Source organism: Lepidothrix coronata, unplaced genomic scaffold (assembly GCF_001604755.1).
Source record: "Lepidothrix coronata isolate B3197 unplaced genomic scaffold, Lepidothrix_coronata-1.0 Scaffold42, whole genome shotgun sequence".
Classification (NCBI taxonomy): domain Eukaryota; kingdom Metazoa; phylum Chordata; class Aves; order Passeriformes; family Pipridae; genus Lepidothrix; species Lepidothrix coronata.
Genome location: NW_016690222.1, coordinates 2,276,715 through 2,298,868, shown reverse-complemented (window position 1 = coordinate 2,298,868; position 22,154 = coordinate 2,276,715). Strand labels below are relative to the sequence as shown.

Here is a 22,154-nt window from a genome sequence, read left to right as displayed (position 1 = left end):
TCATGCAAATTTATTTTCATTTTTGGCAAAGTATTGCATTCACTTTTAAGTAATGAATACTCATACTGAAGTTCTGTTTTATACTATTCTCTGAATAATTAAATCATATGGAAAAATGTCAGAAGACAAAATAAAATGTATTTATTCCAGCCATATCTTCTTACAGCATGGCATATCATGTGAAAACAACATTAAGCATTTTATGCCATCTGTGCTTGGTTGAGGATACATTTACAATAGAATATTCCTTTTCAAGTTGCACACAGTCAGCTTATAGCAATAAGCATCTAAACAGAGTGATCTACAAAAGCAGACAGCCACTGATATTTGGTTCACTTTAATCCTCTCCTTGAACTTTGTTTTGTCTTTGGGAGATGGAGCTTGCTCATCATGTTGTCATTCACAGCTTTATACAAATAACATACATTTTTTTTGTAGTGAATAGATTTTAATGAAATAACTTCTGAATACTGAATACTAACAGCATCTAAGTAAAGTATCAGTGTTCCTTAAAATAGATGGGTTTATAATATTTTATAATATTTAAAAATATTACTCTATAGTGTTTTGTAATTTATTTTATATAGTATTCTAGATGTTATAGATAGCATATAATAGATAATTTTATATTCTTTATTCATTTTCATAATATTTAAAAATATTCATATAATGCAGAAAATTACCATCATTTCCCAAGGACTGTACATAAAACATTTGGTAAATGTAAGAAGTCTTAAATTCTAGTTGGACATTACTGATAGTCGTTGTATACCAGATCTCCATAAGTGATCTGTAGAATCAAGGAATATATTATTTCAGTCTGCACATGTTGTGTAAATTGCATTTTTCAAGTCGCTTTCTCAAACAAGGCTAGTGTGTATTTGAGACTTGTTATGTGCAATTATTATCATTTAAATTACAGTAATTTGATGTCTGCATTTTTTTTCTGAACTTGTTAATAATTAGAAATGGTTTTGCAAAAAAAAAAAAAAATTGCAGATCAAAATGCCTTGATTCTCTATTTTGTCCAAGCAGAGCTTTCACACCTGTGACAAAGGACCTGCTAAAAAGTGGTTTGAAGCTCCCTCACTCAGAAGGTCCATCTTCAGTCTAAGGTAGAGCTGCAGAGGACAGAGGATGAGTCTGCTTAAGAGAATTTGTTTTTCTCAGCCTACATGTAGAGTCCCAGCATGAGCTGGGAGGACTATCCCCTTTCATGCTGGGGTTTCTTTTCTCACCTACCGTGTTCATTGTGCAAGAAATCTCCTTTATTAATTAGTTAGATGTGATTTTTTTGCTTAATCTTCATTAAGCATTTGGCTTTTAATCTCAATACTTTGCTCTTGTAAAGTATGCTGCATAATTTCACATCAAAGATGCAAGAGTTTTCATAGAACAATAGAAAAGGGTCAGAAAGCTGTTGTGTATCACAGGAAAAATGTATGTATGTTGATTATTAAGAAATACTCTTTTCTTGTCACAGCATTAATCACTTATTTCCTTTTCCAAAATGCCTATTATCAATGCTAATTATCAATGCCAATACCTCCTTAAAGGACATTCAACTTTGAAACACTTAGGAGGCAAAATCTTGGACACTAAGAAGTATTCAGTCTCCTGAGGAGAAAAAACCCTAAACAGTTAACCAAACACGATACATTGATTGTTGCCAGTTTCTACTGAAATTTATCTCTATAATTTGGTCCTCCCTCATTTTGGTTCGTTAAATCTGTCTAGAAAAAGTTCAGGGTGCTTAGCAGCTCTGTTATTTTGTCTCAGTGATGGACTCTCAGCGTATACATACTGTGCATACTGTGTATAATATATGTGCTAATGTCTGAATAAGAATATTTACAAATGTATTTTGAGCAGTTCCATCTGGTAAAATGAGCTGTCAAAATGACTTTTTTTTTTAATTAGACTTGAGTGAAATGGCAAGAAATTATGGTAGGCATTGTTTGTAGAGGAAGATCTCTTTTATTAAATTGCCTGATAAAGTTAAAGGAAATACTTTTTTCTGATATTCAAACTCCAAGTTAATTTCAGAAATTTTTGAAAATGTATTTGTTGTTCTATACTGATTTGCTAAATTACATCTGGCTTGACATTTCAGAGATTTCCCAGTCACTGTATTTCATAAAAACTGGTCATTAGATGACCATTAAATATTTCTTTTTCCCAAGAAACTCTCTTGTATATGCAGTTTTGCACACAGTTTGTGTAAACAGTCTTTGCATGTAGCCAATCTACCCCTCAGCAATAACTGCAAAATCTACCTTTTAGATCCTTATATTTAGCTCATTTCAAGAAAATGTCGTGTGTTTCTTCTGCCTCTCTCTGTGCCTTCTATGAGCAAAATTATCAGCCTACTACATTCCAAGTGGTGACAGTGCTATGCTACTGTTCTCTGTTGCTTGCAGATTGTTCAGTAGAATAGAGCATATTCCAGACAGATTTAATCTTAAAATATGCAGTACTAATTGTGAAAAAAGGCAGGAGGAAGATAAAATCAGTGGCAACAAGATAAACTCCTGGTTGATCTCAGTCAGCAGTATTCTTTGAACACGGATACAAATAGACAGTAAGCTTTGCAAATGTGCTAAAATTTGAAAATGTGCATCATGTATCAAAGGAGGACAAATATTGGCCAAAGGGTATTTTGATCTGAAATAGCATTACAGAATTACCTTGTGCTCTTTTATTTAGCAATTCTAATAAGGGCGCCTAAAGATCAAACATGCCTTATTTGTGTTGGAGAAATTAAATCTAACTGATGAAAAACTTACGATAAGTATTAGATTAGACAATTTAAAGGCTAGGTAAAAAAATATATACACGTTTTGTTAAACTAGCTTCTTGTTGTAAAAGACCTTAATTACTTCAGTCTCTAGATAAATTCTGTCCATATCCAGACAGCTAATAGATAACAGGTTGATTCTCCTCTTAGCTCTGTAATAACAGCATGGAGAGGATTGTTTACAGCAATACAAATCATATACAATAAGATAACAAACACAGAAATATACTTAATCAGAAGCATTTATGCCTTGGTTTGGTTTGGTTTGATTGTTTTTTTTTTCTTCTATACTGCTGATCATGCTCAGGAAGAGAAATGAATTTTCATCCTTATAGAGTAAATCCTGTATTCTTTAGTAACATCTGTCTTTCTCCCACATTAATGTTTTTAAGATTGAAGGAGCATTTGCACTTCTGAGTCACCAGTCAGTTGTGACAGTATGCTCACGCCTCAGGATATTGAGTCCAATGGTTTCATGTATATTAGTCATCTCATTTGCAAGATTCTGAACATGTCCTCTTCAGGCTTACCTTAATGCACAGATTTTTTGCAGATATAGGTTTCACGGGCTTTCATAAACCATATAATGAAAGAATAAACAAGATGCTATGAGAACCTATACTTGACAGTATATGAAAACTAATTAAAAAACCTCATTTTCTTTTTCAGTTTTTGAGAGCAGTTCCTTTCATTTCCTTGAAAAATCAACTTATCTAGTTTCATCTTAAATTATACAAGCCTATTTACTTTTCTTTTAAACACTCAATCAGAACTCCTGAGTATTGAAATTAGCAGGGATTTTGCTATTGACTTCAGTGATATTCAGTTTTCTCTACATTTCTCTTTTCCAAATCTTATTTGTGATGCAGACAGTTGACATTTCACATTGTTAGGATCTGGCCTTCCGCAATTATTATATTGTATTTATTTATTTATTTATTTTCTTCTTTGTTATTGAAACAACAGGAATATCTGGTTGGTGTAAGGCAGAAACGTTTCATATTTTCGTGTGAAGGAATGTGGGTAGAGAATGTATACACTGTCTTCTTCTATAAGGAGTTTTCGAACATATGTTCACATGATACGCAACTGAAGAGTACATATATCTGAAAATGATGGCGTATTATAGCGGTCGATAAATATATTCTGCAGTTCGTTTAAATAGCTTGCTTTCTGCAGAGTTTGGTTCAGTGGCAAAAGAATTTACAAACACAAGAATTTGTTAACAAAATTCTGCTACTATTAAAAAAAACAGTAGAGAAACTGAGATGTTTTGAGTCAGCTCCCTGAGCTGATAAACCAGTTCTACGTGCTGAATTACAGGTTTAAAACCTTAGTTTTAACCGATACACTTCCCGGCCTCCCTGGCCACTCAAGAAAATTGACCAAAATCTTGCAGTGAAAAGAATGCTACAATATCAAATAAAACCCGCATTCCATTAAAGAACATGGTATGTGACAACACATTCTCTTAATTTTCATTCTACACAGTTTACAAATGAATCACTCAGAATAGAAGTGCAGGGAATCGCATGCTCTTCATTATTGATTTGTGTATCAAATGTCTTGAGTGTGTATTCTTAAGTCAGCACCAAATGGATGATGTTATCTTTGTCTGAATTAAAATATAACAAATCCAATGTATTCTGATAATTCTTCAATATTTTGGGAGCTTAGTTCTCTGTGACATTGCTTTGCTATATTAGAACATTAATGAAAGAAGTGGTATTTTATCAGAAATTTTATTGTGAAAACTTTACTATAAGAATATTTTATTATATTCTTATTAAATTTTGGCCTAGAAAATAAAACTTTTTCTCCATCCTTTGCAACTAACCACAAACAGGAAGTAAAAGACATAACCAATGACCAAATCTGCATTCTAGTTTTGCTATGATTGCTACAACTACAGAAGATAATGTGTGGTAATGTGTGTTAAGGTTGCTGATACCAAATTCTAAATACAAACATTAAAACCCCAGAGCATCGTGAGCTATGATTCCTTCATGAATTTAGGAATCATTAACTTGTAATGTATTTGCATACATAATTTCAACTAAGCAATCCAAATTTTTAAAAAAATCTTTGTTGCGACTGCAAGTATATGCATGCATGGGTGTTTATTAGCATGCTTGTCTATATGTATCTTTCTGTATCTAGGCATCTCCTATCATATGGCACTTGAGAGCATCAAGAATCAGACTGAGGGCAAGTGAAATATCTGACAAGTAGCAAAGGGGGCTGGAATATGTGTCACTAGTGAAAGTAAGGGTATAGCATGGATTCAGCTGTAAGTGTAAGGTATTCCTGTAAATATTTGTTCTCTCACAAGTTTTAAGATAAGTAGAGAAAATATGTATAAAAGGTATGTTGTTAATTAATCACACAGCCCCTCTGTGAGATTTTAATCAATATTTACATATATCCTAAATAATGTATTTATGAAGTTTTAATTACTTAAAGCTAGAGACATCCAAGCTAACATATTATGCCAGTGTTTTGTTCTATGTTATTTTAATCAGTCCTTTAAAAAATCATTTAACTTCATATCTTTCATTGAATCAAAGAAAACATTCACAAATATTCTATCTAATAATAATTAATTTGAGTTAGGGAAGAATACACACACACACATATATATATAACCTATTAAAAATTAAAATAATTAATTTTAACCACATTTTCAATGCACCTGTAACTATGGATTTACAACTAGCGTATCCAGAATAATACAATAATATAAATATAAATTCCGTGGAAAAATTATTTTGACAAATAAAAAATGAAATAAATAGAAAGGTAAACTCTCCTAATTAATTTAAGACTGTTCAATTGATGTTAAACATACACAGCATTTCTTTTGCAAACAGGCCATTTAATGATGCATGTTGACATACTATACATGAATCTTTCAATTGATTTGGTTTGGCGATATATGACACTTTGTTTAGAAGTGTAATACAGGGAATTAATCAGTATACTAGGTTTATTAGGGACAACTTTAGAAGCCGATGTCAAAATGCAGTCATTTTTGGGAAGATACTGATGGCCACAAGTGAAGGGATCTCTCAGAGGGAATTATTTCCTGGCTTCATGTTCATCAATGGTGTGATTGCTCATACAAGTAATGTTACAAAACATTTGTAGATAAAAATTTCTGGTATGAAAAAAGTAAAACAAATAAAAAGTTCTCATAATCACCATATAGTAGAAAAACAGATTTGTTTTAATATATCTAGGTGAAGCATAGTAAAGCTGTAAACAAAGAATACACCTTGTACTTACATAATAGAGCTTGTCTTTGAAAATGAAGACCCAGGAAAGAACATAAGGTCATTGAAGATCACTGCGTCAACAGGAATTCTTGATGCCATGCTATGGTTAAATGGAATAATAGAATGTTTATAAGAAAAGGACTATCAAGTAGAAGTTGAACATATCTGCACACATTTAATTAAAACTATTGTGACTGTCATCATGGCTAGGCTTCGCAAATGAAGATTTGGGAAGGACTCTACCCACATTTGCTACAAGCGTGCTGGTGGCTAAAGAGGCCACTGCGAGACAGACAAGACCGGTTGCAAAAGGCACAGCAGAAAGACTCCTTGGATGGTATCGGCAAGACACGATTCTTTCTGTGTTGTCTTTTCTCTTCAGTGGTGATCCTGCGAGCGTTCTCAAAGGAAGCAGCAGCGTCATGGACAGTGTGTCTCCAGATCTCCCAATTGGAGGCCAGAGTAGACCAGCAATGAAGATCAATGTGGCCAAGATGTAGCTTCAGGGAGTCCTTGTATCTCCTCTTCGGGGCTCCTCTCTTGCGGCAGCCAGTGGCAAGTTCACCATAAAGCAAGATCTTGGGGAGGCAGTGGTCCTTCATCCTGGAGACATGCCCTGCCCAGTGCAGATGTGTTCTCAGCAACATGGCCTCAATACTTGTGACTACTGCTTGTTCTAGAACAGATGTATTGGTCACATAATCTGACCAGTGGATGTTTAGGATTGTACGGCGACAACGCTGATGGAAGCGTTCTAGGAGTCGCAGGTGGTGGCGGTAAATGACCCATGATTCAGATCCATATAAGAGAGTAGACAGCACAATGGCTTTGTAAACACTGATCTTGGTACTTTTCTTCAGGTGTTTATTTCGCCAGACTCTTTTATGGAGTCTTCCAAAAGCTCTATATGCCTTTGCTAATCTGTTGTCTATCTCTCCATCAATCTTACCATCCGAGGAGATGAGGCTACCTAGGTAATTAAACTGCTGGACTGATTTGAGCTGTGATTGACCAGTGGTGATATGGGGATGATGGAAGACTTCCTGAGGTGCAGACTGATAGAAAACTTCTGTCTTCTTTATGCTGACTTCCAGCCCCAAAAGCTCAGCAGCCTCAGCAAAACAGGATGTTAAACGCTGCAGACCTGCTTCTGCGTGGGTGACAAAGGCGGCAGTGTCAGCATAAAGCAGCTCCCAGACATATGGTTTAAGGTCTTAGTGTGGGCCTTCAGTCACCTTAGGTTGAATAGGCTTCCATCCATATGATATTAAATGTAGATACCGTCCTGATCATCAAGGTCTGCTGTGGCCCTTTGGAGCATCCTGCTGAAAAAGACTGGGAATAGAGTTGGTGCAAGAACTCAGCCTTGTTTCACACCACTGGTTGTTAGAAAGGGCTCAGAAAGTGCATCACTGTATCTGACTTGGCCGTGCTGATCCTCATGAAGTGAGCTGATCATTTTAAGGAACTTGGGGAGACATCCTAAACGGTACAAAATCTGCCACAGACCTTTTCTGCTCACAGTATCGAAAGCCTTTGTTACAAAGGTAACAAAGGTTACATAGAGACCTTTGTTTTGTTCCCTACACTTCTCTTGCAGTTGTCTGAGAACTGTTGTGACAGTGCTGTGTTTGAAGCTGATATTTACACTTCAAGAAGGACATGAAATATTGGAGAGATTTCAAAGGCTCTTAGAATTAGAAAAAAAATGTCCTGAAACATGGAATTTACACGTTTCAGTTTAATCCTTTATACACTGCAGAAACTATTGAGAGAGGACTTAGTTATCTGACTAATAGATGACACAGTTATCTGACTCATGACACAGAAATGATACAAGCTCTTGGTACCACTTAATTTTACCAACAGAGGGTAATACAGTTTCCAAAGACTAAAAGTTGTTAGTTTCAAACTCAACTTACTTTAAGTTCTAATTGCTCATGTAGTTGTTATGCCCTGGAACAATTTATGTATCATATTTAGGATTCTACAATGGCCTTTAAGATAGAACTGGATAGATTTATTAAATAGATACTTTAATCCAGTTCTTAGGGGAGGAAATTGTCATGTATTTATAGCCTAAGATTCTATGGCTATGTCTGTATTAGCAAATAAAATATCCTGAGCCTGTTCTTTAGTGGCTCAGCATTTGTGCTTGGATGCCTGCTAATAATTAAACAGTACAGGCAGTATTGGAGCAGTGCTTGGCCATGCTCTGGCCCTGTTTGTTTCAGTAATACAGTTGCGGTCTATATTTTTTTTGCTGTGTGAGAAGTGCACCAAATGTCCTGAAAACACCTAGATGAATATCTCTCAATTTTCTTGAATTACATCACAAAATTTGTAGTTATGATATTGATTGCAATGAAAGGATATACTATTTTTGCAAATGATCCTGGCCCCCAAAACTGTAACAAGCAACAAACTTCATAAGGTATCAATGCTTAGTAAGTTCTGTAGTTGTTAAGCAATATGAGGTAGGTAATCTTTCCGCTTTGCTGCAGGCTTGGAAGGAGGTTTTGAGACTTCAGAAGAGTTAATTATATTTTAACTCAGTACTTCAAAAGAATCTTCTGTAATAAACAGCCAGCCATTGCACAATAACTTAGGAATCAGGAGAAGACAGGCAAGATTGGTAGAACTGAGGCCATGGAGTTGCTGAATGTCAGGAGGTACATAGATTTCAGAGCCAAAGAGATAAGCAGACCATCAACACTGATGGTGATGCCTGATAATGTGTATTTGAATAAAAACTGCCTCTTACTGAGAAAGGGAGAGCTCAAAGGTTGACTGATTTTTAACTTCCACAAAGGTAACCATGCCTTATTGGAAGCCCCTGTTTGGTTTGCATTTCTTAAGTAGCCAGATGTTCTTATTGTTGGAATTGCATGCCTAATCTCAATTGCATTTTCAATTTGCATTTGAATTTGACTTTGGTGCTCAACATTTTGTTTTAGTGAAATCTCTCTTCATAAGATCAAAGTTTCTTAGTAGATAATATTTTCTTCCCATGAAGATATTTATGTACTGTAGTCAAGTTACTTTCCAGTCTTCTTTCTAAATAGCTGAAAAACATTGCAGTTCTGAAGTCTCACACTGTGTGGTGTTTTCTCAGGCCTTGTGGTTCTTTGCTATACCTCTGCCAGTTTTTCACCATTTTTTTTTAGCAAGACACAGGATCAATACCTATAATCAAGAATTAGCCTCACCAAGACTATAAAAATGCTTTCTGCTTCTCTCACTGTACTTTTTAAGCATCCCATAAATAAGTACTAGCTTCTTTGCAGTGGAGATCTACATGGCTTATAAAGCCAAAGGTGCAAGGCTTTACATAGAACTTAAATATTTTTCAGTAATATTTCATTAAAAAAAAAAAAGAAAGAAGAAGATAGAGGGATGAGAATAGAAAAAGCTATAGCTGAAACTGAAATAAATATAGATAAAGCACAAAAAGGCTGGAATGAACAGTAGATCAGAAGGGACAGAGTTGGATTGATTAAGAGTAACAAATTATCTGATGTCATCAGGGACTAGAGATCCTTCTTCATGATGATTTGTCATTGTTGACTCCTTCCTGCAGAATGTTTCAAGCATAGGGGAAAGAAGAAAGTGCCATGTCTAGGCCTTATGTCCCATGAAGGCAAGCGATCTCCTTTGTAGAATTCTAGATCCCTGGATTCCTTTGTCCCCACAGCACAAACATGCTACAAAGGGACTCTCCCTACCCCAAAGACGTCACAATCTATAGGGCAACTCTGCCACTAACAGGTGGAAGAAAACACATGGGAAGGGGAAGCACAAGAAAACAACAAACCATCTCTGATCAGTATGAAAACAGTGGTCAGGAAAACAGCCATCTAGCAGTTGTCTATATGAGGGCTTTGTGCTTTTTTGTCTTCATAGCAAAGAAGGATTTTAAATAGGGACTTGAAGGTGGACAGTGAGCATGGCTGTGTGGACATTTAGAGTGTTCCTACTTTGTATAAGGGTAAAGTGTAGCACATATTTGTACATGTTCTTACAATTTATTTTTTGTGACAAAAAAGATTAAATCTGGACCTATGTATTTTTTCTAAAGTTCACTGAAATCATTAAAACAAGACATGAAATGTGGCTTTGCAGTTGTAATTTTGTATTAAAATCTACAGTTTACTAAGTAATCAGTTTTAAACAATGCATACTTGGAAACATTTTCAATTTTATATTCATCAGGATATACGGAATCTTATAAGACTAGCATGGGAAGGCTTGGCTTTTTTTGTATTGGTTGGAGTTCCACATTTCCTATTCCTAAATCCTGTTTCCTCTTTCTCTGCCACCAGCAGTTGTATATTCCTGCTCATTCTCTTGGGCCAGGTTCAATACTTGCTTCACCCTGATGTTTTTCCTACTAGTGAATATGATCTGGCAAAAAGATTATAATTTGCTATCAAGGCTAGGATGCTGAAGTGGCCTGATACAGTATGAGATGATCAAATCCAAGTTGATAGAATGAAGACGGTGGGAATAGAGAGTGAGTTTGGAAGAACAAATAAAGTCAGATAACAAGGTGTCAAGAGACTTTATTAAAATGGCACAGTCTCTGTCATGGGCTGGGAACCACAGCCTGAATGACCAACAACAAGGCAAAAAAACTGAAGAAGTTTCATTGGCTAAGGGATAAAATTCCTTCACTGAATCAGGAGCAAACATACTCCCCTACAGTACTGAGGGCACCCTGTGCTTCTGTATATGCTCAGTTTCCTATGGGGCTCAAGAGCAGCTGTAGTTACCTGTAGGACTTCATAGCAGAAAATGTCCAGCTCAAAAGCTTACCCACATTTTCATTTTGAATATGATAGTGTTAATAATTGTTATTCATAGCCTTTATTGTATTTTTCAATATTAAATATCAGAACTGTTTTATCACAATTTTCTGTGATGTTGTGGTGATTGTAGTATAATCTTCTGACATTGTTGTGGTATTTTGCCGGATCACTCGTAACTGTTTTGAAAAAGGTATTGACCTACTTAAATATGAGAAATCGAGTCTGATATAAATATACCTACCTATTGACTGTGTCAAGAATACACCTCTCATCTTGTACTCCAACCACTAAAGTAGTTTGTCGCTATTATACCTACCACCCTTAAATTCTCGTAAGTGCAACAGGTACAGTATAATTTTATTTTTCTAATACTAATAATAATTCTTAAATAATACATCCTTTGCTTGTGGGTGGTTTCTACAGTTTACTCCAGAAATGTCTTTTTTATAGTGTCAGAAGTCTGAAAATCTTGCAATTATTTGGATTGACATTGTTTAATAAGATAAATAATAAACAGGATGACAGTGTTTATGATAGACCAACGTATTACTGTTTCTTTTCACTGATCTTTTAAGACTGGACTTAGCTAAATATTTTTATGTAAAAAGCTGAATGACAGTTAATTTTGTTTTTCCTTATTTACAGGATCTGTACTCCAGCATCTCATAAATAGAAGCCACATAGTTTAGAAAGGTGGAATTAATTTTTTTAAATCAAAATGTATGGATTTAGTTACATATTTACCTCAGTTAAGTCAAAATACATTTTAGCAATTCTATTGATTTCCTGTTTTCTGCAGTGTTGTATATCTAAAACCAATCAAATGTGCTGTCAGACTAATTTTGATGGGGCATATAGCACAGTAGATAATTACTTCACTTTGCTTAATGTATTATAAATCCATAAGTAGACATTTGTTTTATGTGAAAAGTGGGCAGCCTAGTAGAGAACAGGAACAAATAACAAAGAGGAATACTCAGTGACAAATGCAGACTAAAGAATAAAAGCTGATTAATTCAGAAATTTTGAGAGCTGATTATTCATTATGCTGTAGTTGCATGTACTGCACCAGAATTTCTTTTCAGATTCTTGGGTTCAATTCTAAATCAGAGTTTCATAACATTGTTTTCTTCTGCTTTTTTTTTTTGCAAGAAAATGTTATTTGTCCTGTATTTCTGTCACATAAACACTGTAACAAAACTGGGTTTAGAGACTAATTCACATTTGAGTGTTTATATCATCAGCATCTGGCACTATAGAAAAGATTTTTCTGGAGTTTGTAGAAATCACACAAAATATATATTCCTTCCAGTGCTAAATGCAACTAGTAGTATTTACAAAAGCCAGCACACATTGCCATTCTAAGATGTTAAGTATAGCTAGGTTGGCAAGTCAGTAGTTGTATCTTGCAATGTACTTGTTTCCAAAGACAAAGTTTGCCAGCAGTGGAACATCTGAAAATCTGAAGCAATGCTATTTTTGTCCTGCTAAGTTGTTACCTGTACATCAGGAAATTCTATGAATCTCCTGAAGACAAATACTATGAAATCTGATTTTCTGTAGGGCTGCCTAACTCCTGGAGCCCCCACTGACATTAGTGTGTATATGACTTATTAAAATTGCTGGGGTATAGACAAAAGTAGGAAGAAGCACCTCATAGCCAGTGATTCAGCACACTAAATATTTGAAAAAAGGCTGCTATTTTTTTTTCTGAGAAATAAATATCCCAAGTGGTTTGATGACAGAAGAATATAGTAGTTATCTTGCAAAAAATGCACATCTCTGCAGAATGATCAGGTAGATGTTCAGTGTTAAGTTAGAGAGCCACAGAAAAATCTTGATCAGAATATTTGGCAATGTCCCTCTGGTGTCTTCCAGTAGTAGCAGTCTGAGTGAACAATCTAGAAGAGTCTTTCCTCTGTTCTTTTCAGCTTTTATGTATTGGATCAGCATCCTTTCAATGCTACCTCATACTTCAGTGAGAGAAGAACATTAGGCGAGTAGGTGCTTACAGTTACAGAGGAGCACAATAGAATGCTGGAAACAAAGAGAAGGAATCCTTATAGGAGGGTATTCATAGGCCATTGTCAACCAAGTCGGTTCCCATCAAACATTCTTCCCATCTTTTGTCCCTCCATTACTTTCCCTCAGTGCATGACTCCACTTTTACAACTGGAAAGCATAGGATATCTATAGTAATTGTAACTTGATACGGTGCTTAAACTATATATTTCATGGTGTATGAATAGTTTAATTAAGCATAACTGTCTATTCAGGCAGAGAAGGGACAAATGTACCTCTATAGACTTGACCCTGCCAGAACACCAGTGTGTTCACAAGACTTGAATTTCTGAAGATTTGCTTTCAAACAGGTGCTCTAAACCTCCCATATTTCTTTTAAGGATAATTTGTTTCAAAATTTGAACTTTTTCTCTCCAAAAAAAAAAACCGAAGGTGTAAGACTTTCAAACTCACAGCTAGAAGTTTAGACACCATGAGCTGTTTTTGTAAAGTATTAGAATAATTTTATCGTGGAAAATTGTACTTGTCTAATGGATCAAGCACAATATCCCAGAAAAACAGCAGGAACTTTAGACTTTTTTTTAAATTATAATTCCTAAAACTCAAGTTCTAAAAAAATTTACCCCTAAATTTAAGACCCTACATCAGTCTTCTCCACAACAGATTTCCTCTCTTTACGTAATCAATCAGGTGTGAGTTAACATGGTTGTCTGATGAAACTCCTCTCATTCTCCATTCATTAATTACTGTTTCCCATGAGGAACTTTGTCTGTGGAATGTTCCCTTTATGCCAATCCAAACTAGCTTAATTCTCAACATTTTACAAAGTCCTGAAAAGATGCTTTTTGGGATAAATCTGTATGCAAATGGGATTAATTTATACTGCAGATATGTGATGACTGTAAAGGCTTAATAACACTTGCCTTCTCAAAGTCACTGGAGTAATTGTAGGAGTTAGAGGTACAAAAAGCCTGGTGGTTAAATTATATGGTTTAATTTCTGAAGGACACTAAGGTACTGACAGTTTAAACATACATTGGATCCACCTTGGTATTTTGGGTAGATATACCCTTTTTTTAGAAGTTTTGTCACCTAGAACAAATATACTTTAAAAATAAAATAAAAATAATAAAAAAGAAGGATATTCTTTAAAAAAAATGCATCCAAGAAAACCCAAAAATTAGTTGCAACCTTCTTAAGATTCTCCAACACTGGAAATGGAAAAAATGTCACTTTCTGTCAGCAGATGATCACCAATGTTTTTCAAGTCACTTTTCTATATGTTTGCTGAAGAGAAGAAAATAGCATAATGTATGTTTTGTGACTTACTGCTTTTCAGATTCTATCAGTTTCATTTAAAAATTCACATTTATTTTATGAACAAGTTTTCTCATTTCTTTCACATTGGAATTAAATTGTCTTATGCTTGCCTTTGCACAATAACAGTTAAAGTATCAAACCAAATAGAGTTCTATTGCAGATTGCTTATCAAAAGTTTACCTTGCCTTTCAATACTTAACAATTCTGAATCATCAAAACTAACAGAGTAGCTGTGAGAAAACAGGTTCTTTGAAAAGATTTCTGCGAAGAAATAAAATCTCTCACCTCAGGATTTTTCCGTGGTATATTAACGATCCCAGGAAATGTCAAATGCAAGAAAGTATATTCAGTTTAAGTCAAGCTTTGGACAACATTCACTTTGGATCATATTTTAATTTGGAAATTTTAGTTGTTCCTACCTTTTCCATTGTGAGCAATTTTTTCCTCTCTGAACCTCTGTGTAAGCTGAATAGAAGTGGTTAGAGTACAGAGAGACATTCAGGCCCAAAACACAAAAATGCTTATCCTGTGTTTTTCTTCTTTGGACGTATGGATATTTTGTAGAACAGGCAAACTATTTGTGATGATGAAACTTATGCTAAGAAAATATTTTCTGCTGTTGCCAAACTAACATTTGATCATCTTTGAAAGCCATCTAGTATTTAGTACACTTCGGCTGAACTTCATCTGTTCCTTCTACTAACAGTTTCAGGTTTTTCTGAAAGAAGGAAAACATGTTCATACATTAATTTAGTAGTCACCCCATACTTATGATGAAGTCAGTGAGTTGATAGGGAAATTTCAGGACAGCATTGCTAGTCTAGGATTGCTGTACAGTTTTTCATCATGGACAGTAGAAGAAATTGTTACTTGGAGTGTTGTATGCTGTCTGATCACCTATATGCATTAATGGCAGAGGTCAGAAGCTTGCCTTCTTGGTCTGAGAGCACAGAAATTGCAGCTGTCTGAAAAAAAGAGCTGTGGGTTAGAACATGTTAAAATAGTGGGGTTATTGTTTGTCAGACCGGGTGCAAGAACACAAAAAAATCCATGCTTCGCCAGAAGAGAAAAAGCACAAGAAAAGAACAAAAACATTCCTTCTGCTAAATACTAAACTATAGTCATTGGAAAGAATACAAGAGGTTATTCCAGCTCTTTTGTTGACTAAATCATATGTTCTTCCTACAGACAGTTCCTAAAAAAGAACTGTTCTTTGTTTTTCCATGTACAGACACACTATCTGTTGTTTATGAATATAATCATAGCATGCATAGTTTAAAATGTGGGACTATGAGATAGGCTGTGTTTCTCTTTTTGATTTGTCAGTCACTAAAAATCATGGTCCTTATTTATTACAGCTTCTTTGTGATTTGCTAACAAAATTTGTGTCTCTAAACTAGTTTATTATACATTGCTTCTAATGACAGTCCCATGTTTCATAAACATGGGACTATATTCTTTCATGCCTTATATTTAGACCAGATGTGTTTTGTCCACTACCATTTATTTTTTTACAGATGAAAAAAATTCTCCTCAAATTCATGGAAACAAGAGTATCTCTAAGTCCTCGGGGTCTGTTTTGCTGAAACACTTTGTCAAGCTTTGGACAGGAGCAGACATCTGTGGCTTTATAAAGCTCATGGCTGTCACAGGATTAGCTGTTGTGAAGAGGATCTCAAACTCTTTTAGCTCTGGAGTCTCAATTTACTCATTCTGCTACACTATCCACGACCCTCTAGCTCAAGCATGTGTACAGAAATCCAAGACATCAGTGCATCATTAGAAATTGAAGGCAGTTGAAGGCTTACCTATGAAGGAATCATTCTGACTCCTTTGGCAAAGATCAGATAGGTGATATGTTATGAAGCATTCATGTTTTCCTTTCCTGGTATTTTGTTTAGTGGGCACTGTGCATCAATGGCCCTCTACATCAATATTTACTTGTGTTTCAATGCAGAAGCACACTGAAAGAATACATGCAGTGTCTGATTATCAGAGAATATACTTACATTTAAGTACATTATACTTACATTTAAGTATATTCAAAACTTTTAAAGCATTTTATTGCAGGTTTGAAAACTACATTCTGATTTTATTAATGCCTTGGAAAAAAACATCTTTCTATTGTTCTCTGTCAGCAATCCTCATCTTCGCTAATTCCATTAGTAGGATTATAGTCAGGTTACTATTCAGTACAGCACTGGAATTTGTTGCTTCCTTTTGTACTGAAGTACAAAAGCTCTTGTCAAAATTTTTAAAATTGTGAGCTAAGCAATTTGGCTTCTGGGTTGTCAGAAAACCGAATGTGTGGCAGAGCTCTTCTTGACAACAGATTATCTAGATATTTGCCAATAGCCTCAGCGCTAGGCCTCTTTGGTTTTGTATTCAGTTGAATGAAGGGTAAAAGAACCATCGATGTAGTTATTTTGGGGGCTGTTTTGTTTGGTTGGGTTTTTTTAAACTCACCTATCTTTCAACAGTGCTGTTTAGAACAGCAGTTGCCCCCTCTGTGTTTTTGTGCCTTCAGTTATTATCTTCATATCTTAAATAATAACTTACTGTAAGTCCATAGCGCATACTGAGCAGGAAGTCTTCACTGTAAGCCAAATCATTTTATAATAGATAGGATAAATAGATGAAAAAAGTCTTGAAAAAATAAGTAGTATTAAACATGTAGACATGGGCAAAGTTTTTAAAGGTGTATCACCCAGCTAGGCTAAAACAAGTTCTGACCACATGAAACTAATGGTTTACACAAACACAAATCCAAGTACGGTATTGGTCAACAGAATTTAGAGAAAAGAAATAGACCATGGCTAGCTCAAAGTATTTGGATTTTCTCTAACTATGATCTCATCTTTGAATTTCCTGCTGTCTTAGTACTTAGTTTGGGGCAATTACTACTGTACTCTCAGCTCTATCTCAACATGAGTGAAATGTTATTTTCAGCTGTTATGAGAGAATATTTATTAACTTTTGCATTTCCATAGATCTCTCCTTATGCTAGTCCTGTTATCTAACAGGAGCAATAAAATTTTCCAGATTTTTTGTGACTGCTATTTGATGTTTGACCATTGAAATTGGGACTTCATTGAGCACGTGAAGATGCAAATTTGTGTAGGTAAACTACAGTTGTAGCCAGGCACCTATCTCAGTCTGATTCTCAGAAGTGATGCATTCAGGGAAATAAATCAGGATTAAAGTGCCATTTAAAAAACCCAGCAGTCAGTTTTATAGATGCTTTTATATCATGATTTAACACTCAATGTGTATTGTTTTCTTTACTATATAAAACATAGTTGAAAGGCTTCTAAAATACAGTCATCAAGGAATCCATTCAGTATTCTGAATGTAATCTGTTCAGTGGAATAATTTGCACTGTACTGAAAAAGAAAAAATGGTGTAACATTAAAAACCTCCAGTTGTGTTTATAATGTGAAAAAAAGATATTCTTAAGAAATTACAGTTACAGGTACTTTGAACATTTACATTTAGAAATTACTTGCTTTTTAAGTGTTTATTAAAACACTTGGCAACTGTCTTGCTTTCTAGTTGCTGACAGATAGTAAGGATATTTGTTGTACAAAGCAGTATGACAAGCTATCTCTGAGCAACATAGTTCAGTTACTGAGACCACTAAAACTGAGTAAACTGGCTCCAGGAAGCTAACCCTGCAGGAGAGTGAGACAAAATCTTAGGCAAAATGCCATGATAACTTGCAAAGTTCAGTTGCCCCAGCGCAGGACTTGTGTGCCGTGTAGCTACTGCCTTATATGCTAAGGACTAAAAAGAGGCAGGACTAAAAGGCAGCAAGACAGAGCATCAGTGCAGAAAATTTCTGTTTACATGTGTATGCTTTAAGAGGAGCAGTTTTGCCATGCAGTCAGTAGATCCTCTGAAATGAAAGACAAAATTAATTTTGTCTGCTATTCCTTGATTGTCCAGTGAAAAAGCATTTGTTGCTGTAATTTTCAAGCTTTCCCAGGAACATTTAAATGATCATCCAAATCTTGAAGCAGCTTCAAAAGCCTGTCTAGTCTCTGAATTCTTGCCATATTTATAGTCTCTGTAACATTCACAGGGTTCTGCTCCAGCAATGCCAGCGATGAAGAGAATGCTTGCATAGGCTAGCTCTCAGAATTCCTACCTGCCCAAAGCCAGCCCAAAGGCATGACAAAACATCTTGTGACCTCTCTGCACTGAAAGTCCCACTGCTATGTGACACTAAAAGAGCAACAGTGTCGGATCTTGTGAAAGAGCTATGTAGTCAAGGTTTGAATGCTCTGTTATCAAGGAATTCAATTCATGTTGGGTGTTTAAAGTCAAGCTGGGTGGAGCTGTGGAATGACAAACACTCCACCATCCAGGTGTTTCTTAAATGCATACTTTCTAGCTTTTTGCTGTTGTTTTTTTTAGGTTTTTGTACCACCAAATACTGCTTCTACTGACCAAAAACCTCACCATTGCAAGTTTCATTTAAAAAAATAGTTTCCTAGAAGATGCCTTGAGGAAGAATCTTTTACTTGAGCAGTCAGTGAACCCAAATTATTTGTTTTTAAAAATCATATTATTACTGTTGACAACAGAGCTCCTTAGGATGAGAGGCAGAAAACTCACTCTGGCTCATTAACTAGCAGGCCGGCTTCTCCACCCTGCCCTCCTGTGACCTGGAAGGACACCAGTCCTCCTGGCAGTACTTGCTCATTTTGGACCTGCACTTTTGGCAGGGAGAAGCAGGAGCAGCACAGCTCCATGGACGTGGACAAGCCAGGAGCCAAAGGTGACCCCAGCACAGGCTGGTGACCCTTACCAGTGAGCACAGTCCCATACAGGATGCAAACATGGCAGACAGAGCTGGTAACAGGGTCTACCAACAGCCACAGCCGGCAGTGGCCTGAGGTCTGTCCAGCAGTCCCCGCCAGCACTGAGACTCTGAACAGGTAACCCTTACTCTTAGTGCACCTACAGCCCTGAGCACCTAACAGCTCATTTGCTGTTAAGGTGAACTATATATATACCATGAAATAGCAAGTATAACCTACTTTTTAAAATCCTGTTGTCTTTGCTGTTTTTACATTCGTATGTGGAACTACTGGCAGACTCTTCCAGTTACGTTCATCAGCTTAATTTAATGTAAAGTGGAAATTCTAGTAATCTGGCTTTTGTAGTGACAGGTGAGACAATTAAGGAAAAATAATAGGCCATGTGATAGGTATAGCCAGTTGGAGTTTATTTAGTATTCTCTAATTTACTATTCTCTAATAACATTTTATGATATCAAATAAACTTCACCTTAAATATAAAGGGGTGTTTATTCACCTTGTTTTTGTATAAATGACAGCGAGAAGTAGCTAATAAAGACAGGCAGAAATATGACATTTTCAATTAATTATGGTTATGTACAGCTACTTCTTCTCTATGTGATTCTGTTTTGATACACATTATGTCCCATGTTCGAATCCTATATTAAAATGATCTTTGGCTTTTTCTTAGTCTTCCCTGGTTTTTGCAGTTCCTTATTTTTCCTCTTGACTTTTCTTAGTGTTTGAAAATGCAGTAGGCATTCATGGGGAGGAAGAAACATCTGTGACTTCTTTTCCAGTTATTGTTTATAGTGAGTATGTCGTATAATGATATATAGCTTAATTAAGTCAGAAACAATGATTATTGCTGTCTAGTATGACTTGCATATAATTTTATTTATATGCCTTGATTATAAGAATTGACTATATCGTAACACCCAGCTTATCTTCATGGTTCCGTCAGTAGGGGCGTTGCCTCACTCACATTGTGGAAAAAGGATATGCTGTTGCTGTCTCTCAGTGACAGTGTCTGGGCTACAGAGTTCTGAAAATTTGTGTGGTTTATATTCAGTGAAATTCCCTCTGCAATGGGTACCCTCATAATTTCAGATTTCTCGTCTTGTGATCCAAAAAGGCCATTTCCAGACTTGGAGAATCAGAAAGTGGAGTTCTTTAAGGGATTAAGAGATTAGGAGATCTATGAGAGGTATAAATGATGCAGAACTACTTTCTCCATATACTCCTAAAGTTGTCATGACTTTGCACTCAAAAAACAAAGCCCCAGAGAGGGTACAACAGCACTAAAAGTTAGGACATTCCTTATAGTTAATTAGTAGAAAATTCAAGTCAGATTGTGGAAATTTGAGATGATTAGTTTCTGCTGTAAACTTCTCTATGAAGTTGTCCTTGGGTCAGGCAAGCACTAGAGAGATTGTCCACAGGGGCTCCAGAGTCTCCATTCTTGGAGTTTTTCGAGACCTAAGTGAACAAAGATCTGAGCAGCCTGATCTAATCTCACAGTTGATCCTGCTTTGAGCAGGAGCGTGGATGAGAAGCCTGTTCATGTCCTTTCCAACTTGAATCACTTTATGATTTTCCTGACTCAGACAGTTCTCTTTACATCAGGAACAAAGCCCACCACAACATATTTTGCACCAAATGTAACTCTGAATTTCTTGTAGATATATACCCCATAACATTTTTATTTTGGAATAGAATATCAAGTAGAATTGACAACTGCCTCATACATGCAGAAAATCAGGCCGTAGCTTTTACTGAAGAGTAATGTCAAAGCTCTGTATTCCATATGGATGTCACCAAAAGGAATTGTGATTTCATCAACACAGCTGCTAGCTTTGTAATGACATATGGGAGTAACTTCTTTTTGATGACTGTTCTTACAGTCATCAATGTTTCCTCCGCATTCTACATTTTTCCTGACATCATGACTTTAAATATGAACACCATTTAAAAGGCAGTAGTAATTTCTGACAAACTGTTTGTACTTGTGTTAGCAATCTAACTTATCTCTAGAATTAGTATTGTGTCAAATCTACTATTTCCTGAAGAACCAGATATAACTTTCATTTGTTCTCTAATTGTAAGACAGATATTTTAGTCTAGGATTCAGTTTGTCTGGTACAGCTCAATGTGAACTTAGACTTTTATACACACACAGATGAGTGAAAGTCTTTCTGGATTTTACTTCCATAAGGGAGATTAGGGAAGAAAAATAATTACAAAATAATAATGTCAACGACCTAGAAAGGATAACAAGGATCTTTTGTATTGATCTTATTTCAAATAAAATATTATACTACCAAGTCAATAACTATGATGACAAATGCATAATAACAGCATAATAACTTTCCATATACTATGCTATATTTAATGTCATCTTGGGGTATGTAGGAGTTCCTGAACTAAGATAAATCTGTACAGAGACAATTTTTTACAAATAGAAAAGGTGCCTCCATAGAAGTACTCCTTATGATGCAGTGAATCCCTGATTTATGGGATAAAAATGAAGTATTTCAAGTTTGGGAGTTTTTTTAAATGGGAAAATACAGTTTGATTTTTTATTTTGTTGAAAATTTAATGTCAAACCACTGGAATTACCATCCTTCAATAGGTATGTTGTGCTGCAAGAGGATGAAAAAGAGAGATGTTACCTTTCCAATTTAAAAAAGTATATTTTAAATGTTTTGAAGGGTACACAAACAACCTCTATTAGTGGACATAAGACTTTTATTGAGAAGAAGCAGATGTGAAAGGCAAGTTGGTTTTTCAGCTAGTAAGAGCAAGAGTCTGTCTTAGTTCACACACAAACACTTTACAGGTTCAGTTACTAGATAAGGCAGTGGGATAAATATTGTATACTTCTGATATCCTTCCCTTATAACAATAGTCGTGGTGGATTTATTGAAAGTAGTAAATGATGAAATATGAAGCATTTAATGGAACAACTGATAATGTTTGTAATCATTAACATTGCTTTAGGTAATAGTTTTCTTTTATATTCTAATAAATGAAGTTCAGTAACTTTAAATAATACTAATATTAAGTTAGTAGCAGGAAAATAACTTTCAGTGGGAAACTTAGTTTATGTAAGACTGCTACACACTTTTAG

General features: G+C 35.4%; 1 protein-coding gene across 4 annotated transcripts in view; it reads left to right on the top strand.

Annotated features, from left to right (window-relative positions):
- Positions 1 to 22,154, top strand: part of PACRG (PARK2 coregulated) — a 227,030-nt gene that overhangs the window by 159,295 nt on the left and 45,581 nt on the right. For 2 of the 4 annotated variants that reach the window (XR_001874559.1, XR_001874560.1), the window contains one exon: positions 1,036 to 1,115. The exons of the other annotated variants lie outside the window; for them this stretch is intronic. The gene's annotated coding sequence lies outside the window, so the exon portion shown is untranslated. The remainder of the gene's footprint in view (positions 1 to 1,035; positions 1,116 to 22,154) is intronic. 4 annotated transcript variants of the gene reach the window in all.